This window comes from Oncorhynchus mykiss, chromosome 13, assembly GCF_057628025.1.
Source record: "Oncorhynchus mykiss isolate SJ-2025 chromosome 13, ASM5762802v1, whole genome shotgun sequence".
Lineage (NCBI taxonomy): Eukaryota > Metazoa > Chordata > Actinopteri > Salmoniformes > Salmonidae > Oncorhynchus > Oncorhynchus mykiss.
This window is the reverse complement of record NC_143034.1, coordinates 83,966,062-83,975,381: the sequence shown is the minus strand read 5'-3', so window position 1 is coordinate 83,975,381 and position 9,320 is coordinate 83,966,062.

The following is a 9,320-nucleotide window of genomic DNA, read 5'->3' as shown; positions in this document are numbered from 1 at the left end:
CTGTGTGTGGGGAGAGAGAAATAGGGAGTGAGGGTGAGGAGAGAGAGAGAGAGACAGAGACAGAGACAGAGACAGAGAGAGACAGAGACAGAGACAGAAGGGTCATGTTATCATATCATCTTCAGGACTAAAGGGAAAACATATTTAGCATCAGTTCTGATTCAGAAACTAGCCACACACACACACACACACACACACACACACACACACACACACACACACACACACACACACACACACACGCACGCACGCACACACGCACGCACACACATACAGCACATTGCTCACTCAGGGTCAACATGTGGCTTGATGTGCCTCTGTGTGTGTGTGTGTGTGTGTGTGTGTTCGTGCGTGTGTGCGTGCGTGTGTGTGTAAGGGCGGTGTGTAAAGGAACCACAAGGAAAAAAGGAAACACACCTGGTAATTTAACCCTTCTACAGAAACTATCTGCATGGTTTAGTCTGCTTCTGTCCTCAGTTCTAGAGATCTCTCTGTCTTTGTGTAGGCAGAATGAAGATTCAAGCATACTGCCCACACAGGCAGGCAGGCAGGCAGGCAGGCAGGCAGGCAGGCAGGCAGGCAGGCACACACACAGTACAGTTATTGTCAGGAAACAGGCAAAATGTCAGTAACAGAGACAACCCAACGTATTTGTCAGGGTTTACAGACGTCTCACGGATTTACAAAACCAGCCACGTCTCGGCCACCGACGTCAAGCTAAACACCTTCTTCACTTTGAGGATAACACAGGGCCACCGACGTCAAGCTAAACACCTTCTATCGCCCGCTTTGAGGATAACACAGGGCCACCGACGTCAAAATAAACACCTTCTATCGCCCGCTTTGAGGATAACACAGGGCCACCGACGTCAAGCTAAACACCTTCTATCGCCCGCTTTGAGGATAACACAGGGCCACCGACGTCAAGCTAAACACCTTCTATCGCCCGCTTTGAGGATAACGCAGGGCCACCGACGTCAAGCTAAACACCTTCTATCGCCCGCTTTGAGGATAACGCAGGGCCACCGACGTCAAGCTAAACACCTTCTATCGCCCACTTTGAGGATAACACAGGGCCACCGACGTCAAAATAAACACCTTCTATCGCCCGCTTTGAGGATAACACAGGGCCAACGACGTCAAAATAAACACCTTCTATCGCCAGCTTTGAGGATAACACAGGGCCACCGACGTCAAGCTAAACACCTTCTTCGCTTTGAGGAAAACACAGACGCTCCCACGGGCTGTGGGCTCTCGTTCTCCGACGTCAGTAAGACATTCAACCCTTTCTAAGCTGCCGGCCCAGACGTCATCCCTAGCCGCGTCCTCAGAGCTCAGACCAGCTGGCTGGAGTGTGTTTACGGACATATTTAATCTCTCCCCTATCCCAGTCTGCTGTCCCCACATGCTTTAAGATGGCCACCATTGTTCCTGTCCCCAAGATAACTGAACTAAATGACTATCGCCCCCGTAGCACTCACTTCTGTCATCATGAAGTGCTTTGAGAGACTAGTCAAGGATCATATCACCTCCACCCAAGACCCACTTCAATTTGCTTTCCGCCCCAATAGATCCACAGACAATGCAATCTCAACCACACTGCACACTGCCCTATCCCATCTGGACGAGAGGAATACCTATGTAAGAATGCTTTTCATTGACTACAGCTCAGCATTCAACACCTTAGTACCCTCCAAACTCATCATTAAGCTGGAGGCCCTGGGTCTGAACCCCTCCCTGTGCAACTGGGTCCTGGATTTCCTGACTGGACGCCCCCTAGGTGGTGAAGGTAGGAGACAACATCTCCACTTCGCTGATCCTCAACACAGGGGGCCCACAAGGGTGTGTGCTCAGCCCTCTCCTATACTCCCTGTTCACCCACGACTGCATGGCCATGCACGCCTCCAACTCAATCATCAAGTTTGCAGATGACACTACAGTAGTGGACATGATCACCAACAACGACGAGACGGCCTACAGGGAGGAGGTGAGGGCCCTGGCAGAGGGACAACGAGGAGACAGCCTACAGGGAGGAGGTGAGGGCCCTGGCAGAGGGACAACGAGGAGACGGCCTACAGGGAGGAGGTGAGGGCCCTGGCAGAGGGACAACGAGGAGACAGCCTACAGGGAGGAGGTGAGGGCCCTGACAGAGGGACAACGACGAGACGGCCTACAGGGAGGAGGTGAGGGCCCTGGCAGAGGGACAACGAGGAGACAGCCTACAGGGAGGAGGTGAGGGCCCTGGCAGAGGGACAACGATGAGACGGCCTACAGGGAGGAGGTGAGGGCCCTGGCAGAGGGACAACGACGAGACGGCCTACAGGGAGGAGGTGAGGGCCCTGGCAGAGGGACAACGAGGAGACAGCCTACAGGGAGCAGGTGAGGGCCCTGACAGAGGGACAACGACGAGACGGCCTACAGGGAGGAGGTGAGGGCCCTGGCAGAGGGACAACGACGAGACGGCCTACAGGGAGGAGGTGAGGGCCCTGGCAGAGGGACAACGACGAGACGGCCTACAGGGAGGAGGTGAGGGCCCTGGCAGAGGGACAACGAGGAGACAGCCTACAGGGAGGAGGTGAGGGCCCTGACAGAGGGACAACGAGGAGACAGCCTACAGGGAGGAGGTGAGGGCCCTGGCAGAGGGACAACGAGGAGACAGCCTACAGGGAGGAGGTGAGGGCCCTGGCAGAGGGACAACGAGGAGACAGCCTACAGGGAGGAGGTGAGGGCCCTGGCAGAGGGACAACTAGGAGACAGCCTACAGGGAGGAGGTGAGGGCCCTGGCAGAGGGACAACTAGGAGACGGCCTACAGGGAGGAGTTGAGGGCCCTGGCAGAGGGACAACGACGAGACAGCCTACAGGGAGGAGGTGAGGGCCCTGACAGAGGGACAACGAGGAGACGGCCTACAGGGAGGAGGTGAGGGCCCTGGCAGAGGGACAACGAGGAGACAGCCTACAGGGAGGAGGTGAGGGCCCTGGCAGAGGGACAACGAGGAGACGGCCTACAGGGAGGAGGTGAGGGCCCTGGCAGAGGGACAACGAGGAGACAGCCTACAGGGAGGAGGTGAGGGCCCTGGCAGAGGGACAACGAGGAGACGGCCTACAGGGAGGAGGTGAGGGCCCTGGCAGAGGGACAACGAGGAGACAGCCTACATGGAGGAGGTGAGGGCCCTGGCAGAGGGACAACGAGGAGACGGCCTACAGGGAGGAGGTGAGGGCCCTGGCAGAGGGACAACGAGGAGACGGCCTACAGGGAGGAGGTGAGGGCCCTGACAGAGGGACAACGAGGAGACAGCCTACAGGGAGGAGGTGAGGGCCCTGGCAGAGGGACAACGAGGAGACAGCCTACAGGGAGGAGGTGAGGGCCCTGGCAGAGGGACAACGAGGAGACAGCCTACAGGGAGGAGGTGAGGGCCCTCGGAGGTGGTGAATGTAGGAAACATCGCTGATCGTGGACTTCAGGAGACAGCAGAAGAAGCACGCCCCCTATTCACATCGACGGGACCGTAGTGGAGAAGGCGAAAAGCTTGAAGTTCCTCGGCGTACACATCACGGACAAACTGAAATGATCCACCCACACAGACAGTGTGGTGAAGAAGGCGCAGCAGCGCCTCTTTAACCTCAGGCTTGGCCCCTAAAAACCCTCACAAAACTTTTACGGATGCACAATTGAGAGCATCCTGTCGGGCTGTATCACCTCCTGGTACGGCAACTGCACCGCCCACAACCGCAGGGCTCTCCAGAGGGTGCACACACACACACACACACACTCACACACACACACACACACACACACACACACACACACACTCACACTCACACACACACACACACACACACACACACACACACACACACACACACACACACACACACACACACACACACACTCACACACACACACACACACACACACACACACACACACACAGCCAGGCAGTGGGGTGTTATAACACCTAAGTTGTTCTACCACTTGGCTGAATACACCACTATGATAAAGGTGTAAATGTGATATTTCAGATTTATTTTTATTTTTTTATACATTTCTCATCATTTCTATTAACCTGTTTTTTGCTTTGTCGTAATGGGGTATTGTGATGTCCTTATGGGGTATTGTGATGTCATTATGGGGTATTGTGATGTTGTTATGGGGTATTGTGATGTCATTATGGGGTATGGTGATGTCTTTATGAGGTATTGTGATGTCATTATGGGGTATTGTGATGTTGTTATGGGGTATTGTGATGTCGTTATGGGGTATTGTGATGTCATTATGGGGTATTGTGATGTTGTTATGGGGTATTGTGATGTTATTATGGGGTATTGTGATGTCATTATGGGGTATTGTGATGTCTTTATGGGGTATTGTGATGTCATTATGGGGTATTGTGATGTTGTTATGGGGTATTGTGATGTCGTTATGGGGTATTGTGATGTCATTATGGGGTATTGTGATGTCGTTATGGGGTATTGTGATGTTGTTATGGGGTATTGTGATGTCCTTATGGGGTATTGTGATGTCCTTATGGGGTATTGTGATGTCATTATGGGGTATTGTGATGTTGTTATGGGGTATTGTGATGTTGTTATGGGGTATTGTGATGTCATTATGGGGTATGGTGATGTCCTTATGGGGTATTGTGATGTCCTTATGGGGTATTGTGATGTCATTATGGGGTATTGTGATGTTGTTATGGGGTATTGTGATGTCATTATGGGGTATGGTGATGTCTTTATGAGGTATTGTGATGTCATTATGGGGTATTGTGATGTTGTTATGGGGTATTGTGATGTCGTTATGGGGTATTGTGATGTCATTATGGGGTATTGTGATGTTGTTATGGGGTATTGTGATGTTATTATGGGGTATTGTGATGTCATTATGGGGTATTGTGATGTCTTTATGGGGTATTGTGATGTCATTATGGGGTATTGTGATGTTGTTATGGGGTATTGTGATGTCGTTATGGGGTATTGTGATGTCATTATGGGGTATTGTGATGTCGTTATGGGGTATTGTGATGTTGTTATGGGGTATTGTGATGTCCTTATGGGGTATTGTGATGTCCTTATGGGGTATTGTGATGTCATTATGGGGTATTGTGATGTTGTTATGGGGTATTGTGATGTTGTTATGGGGTATTGTGATGTCATTATGGGGTATGGTGATGTCCTTATGGGGTATTGTGATGTCCTTATGGGGTATTGTGATGTCATTATGGGGTATTGTGATGTCATTATGGGGTATTGTGATGTTGTTATGGGGTATTGTGATGTTGTTATGGGGTATTGTGATGTCATTATGGGGTATGGTGATGTCCTTATGGGGTATTGTGATGTCCTTATGGGGTATTGTGATGTCATTATGGGGTATTGTGATGTTGTTATGGGGTATTGTGATGTCATTATGGGGTATTGTGATGTTGTTATGGGGTATTGTGATGTCCTTATGGGGTATTGTGATGTTGTTATGGGGTATTGTGATGTTGTTATGGGGTATTGTGATGTCCTTATGGGGTATTGTGATGTCATTATGGGGTATTGTGATGTTATTATGGGGTATTGTGATGTCCTTATGGGGTATTGTGATGTCATTATGGGGTATTGTGATGTTGTTATGGGGTATTGTGATGTCATTATGGGGTATTGTGATGTTGTTATGGGGTATTGTGATGTCTTTATGGGGTATTGTGATGTCATTATGGGGTATTGTGATGTTGTTATGGGGTATTGTGATGTTGTTATGGGGTATTGTGATGTCATTATGGGGTATGGTGATGTCCTTATGGGGTATTGTGATGTCATTATGGGGTAATTGCGATGTTGTTATGGGGTATTGTGATGTTGTTATGGGGTAATTGCGATGTTGTTATGGGGTATTGTGATGTCATTATGGGGTATTGTGATATCATTATGGGGTATTGTGATATCATTATGGGGTATTGTGATATCATTATGGGGTATTGTGATGTTGTTATGGGGTATTGTGATGTTGTTATGGGGTATTGTGATATCATTATGGGGTATTGTGATGTCATTATGGGGTATTGTGATGTCCTTATGGGGTATTGTGATGTCGTTATGGGGTATTGTGATGTCATTATGGGGTATTGTGATGTCGTTATGGGGTATTGTGATGTCGTTATGGGGTATTGTGATGTCCTTATGGGGTATTGTGATGTCATTATGGGGTATTGTGATGTCGTTATGGGGTATTGTGATGTTGTTATGGGGTATTGTGATGTCGTTATGGGGTATTGTGATGTCAGTATGGGGTATTGTGATGTTGTTATGGGGTATTGGGATGTCATTATGGGGTATGGTGATGTCCTTATGGGGTATTGTGATGTCATTATGGGGTAATTGCGATGTTGTTATGGGGTATTGTGATGTTGTTATGGGGTAATTGCGATGTTGTTATGGGGTATTGTGATGTTGTTATGGGGTATTGTGATGTCATTATGGGGTATTGTGATATCATTATGGGGTATTGTGATATCATTATGGGGTATTGTGATGTCGTTATGGGGTAGTGTGATGTCACTATGGGGTAGTGTGATGTCATTATGGGGTATTGTGATGTCATTATGGGGTATTGTGATGTTGTTATGGGGTATTGTGATATCATTATGGGGTATTGTGATGTCCTTATGGGGTATTGTGATGTCGTTATGGGGTATTGTGATGTCATTATGGGGTATTGTGATGTCGTTATGGGGTATTGTGATGTCGTTATGGGGTATTGTGATGTCATTATGGGGTATTGTGATGTTGTTATGGGGTATTGTGATGTTGTTATGGGGTATTGTGATGTCGTTGTGGGGTATTGTGATGTCGTTATGGGGTATTGTGATGTCATTATGGGGTATTGTGATGTCATTATGGGGTATTGTGATATCATTATGGGGTATTGTGATGTCATTATGGGGTATTGTGATGTCGTTATGGGGTATTGTGATGTCGTTATGGGGTATTGTGATGTCTTTATGGGGTATTGTGATGTCGTTATGGGGTATTGTGATGTTGTTATGGGGTATTGTGATGTCATTATGGGGTATTGTGATGTCATTATGGGGTATTGTGATGTCGTTATGGGGTATTTTGTGTAGATTGATGAGGGGGAAAAAAACTATTGAATCCATTTTAGAATAAGACTGTAACGTAACAAGATGTGTGGAAAAACGTCTAGAGGTTCTGAAAATGTACTGAATGTTACTGTAGTTAACCGTTGTGCCAGGCTTGTGCCAGGCTTGTGCCAGGCTTGTGCCAGGCTTGTGCCAGGCTTGTGCCAGGCTTGTGCCAGGCTCCAGGTTTAAACTGCTACATAGGGGTGTAGTGATGTGTGGAGAAGGGAGTGACTCAAACGTTTCCAAAGAAAATCCAGAATATCCTGCCCGGTGAAGGAAAGGCACCCTGTGTGAATATTTCTGTTTTTATATATATATATATATATATATATTATTATATATATTTTTTAATCAGTTTTCCTATAGTTTTAGGCTTTCACCCTCAAAACACAGTTTGTTTTTTTTTATTGAAAAATTACAACAAAATGATGTTGCAAAAGAAACCACATCAAGAGGCCATTTTTGAGGTCTGGGAAAAAAAAAAAAAAATCAAATATTTTTTTGTAGAGGGTGTAGTTACCCTTTAATTAAATTTTGCACGAAACCTTTTTTCTTTAGCTAGTGGTGCTTCTGTACTGTGTGTGTACAATATAGGCTACATGTGAATGCAGAGATAGCAAAACAATCATTCTGATAGGTAGGCCTACTTCGCAGTCAACATTTAATTGGTAAGGGGTTTTTTTAGGGGGTAAAGTCTGTAGAAATGTTATTTTAAACAGCTGCATGATGACTGAATTCGCGACATTGCAAAGATTCAACCGAAGACTTCAGACGTAAACTTCTTCAATACCCCTGGTTTACATTGTTGCCTTAAATTAGTATTTTACTGGTAGATGTCATCGGTGGAAACGTCTTTCCGTTTCCTAGCGGTTACCGATGTCGTTTAAGTTCTGTGAGCTGCTCCATCACGGACCAACCAGTTGAGAGCCGCGCGCTCTTTGTCTCGCTGCCTGATATTCCTGCTGAAACAAGCGACGTGTGCAGCACGTGACATACTTCACCTGTTTTGCGATCGTGTGGACAGGCTACTTCGGTTAACATCTGCTAACCATGTGTTTGTGACCAATACGATTTATTTGAATTTGATTTGATCCCTTAACTTAACCATTCAGAATGAGTTCCTTAATGTTTAAACCCTATCCCAAACCTTAACCATTCAGAATGAGTTCCTTAACGTTTAAACCCTATCCCAAACCTTAACCATTCAGAATGAGTTCCTTAATGTTTAAACCCTATCCCAAACCTTAACCATTCAGAATGAGTTCCTTAATGTTTAAACCCTATCCCAAACCTTAACCATTCAGAATGAGTTCCTTAATGTTTAAACCCTATCCCAAACCTTAACCATTCAGAATGAGTTCCTTAATGTTTAAACCCTATCCCAAACCTTAACCATTCAGAATGAGTTCCTTAATGTTTAAACCCTATCCCAAACCTTAAACATTCAGAATGAATTCCTTAACTTAATGTTTAAACCCTATCCCAAACCTTAACCATTCAGAATGAGTTCCTTAACTTAATGGTTAAACCCTATCCCAAACCTTAAACATTCAGAATGAATTCCTTAACTTAATGTTTAAACCCTATCTCAAACCTTAACCATTCAGAATGAGTTCCTTAACTTCATGTTTAAACCCTATCCCAAACCTTAACCATTCAGAATGAGTTCCTTAACTTAATGGTTAAACCCTATCCCAAACCCTAACCCTTCATAATGAGTTCATTAACTTAACCCTTAACTTCAAAATGTGACGTTTGGAGAAATGGTATGATTCCAGAGCATCAGGAGTCAACCCAGGGTGTCAAAAACACTTCAAAATGTGAGGTTTGGAGAAATGGTATGATTCCAGAGCATCAGGAGTCAACCCAGGGTGTCAAAAACACTTCAAAATGTGACGTTTGGAGAAATGGTATGATTCCAGAGCATCAGGAGTCAACCCAGGGTGTCAAAAACACTTCAAAATGTGACGTTTGGAGAAATGGTATGATTCCAGAGCATCAGGAGTCAACCCAGGGTGTCAAAAACACTTCAAAATGTGACGTTTGGAGAAATGGTATGATTCCAGAGCATCAGGAGTCAACCCAGGGTGTCAAAAACACTTCAAAATGTGACGTTTGGAGAAATGGTATGATTCCAGAGCATCAGGAGTCAACCCAGGGTGTCAAAAACACTTCAAAATGTGACGTTTGGA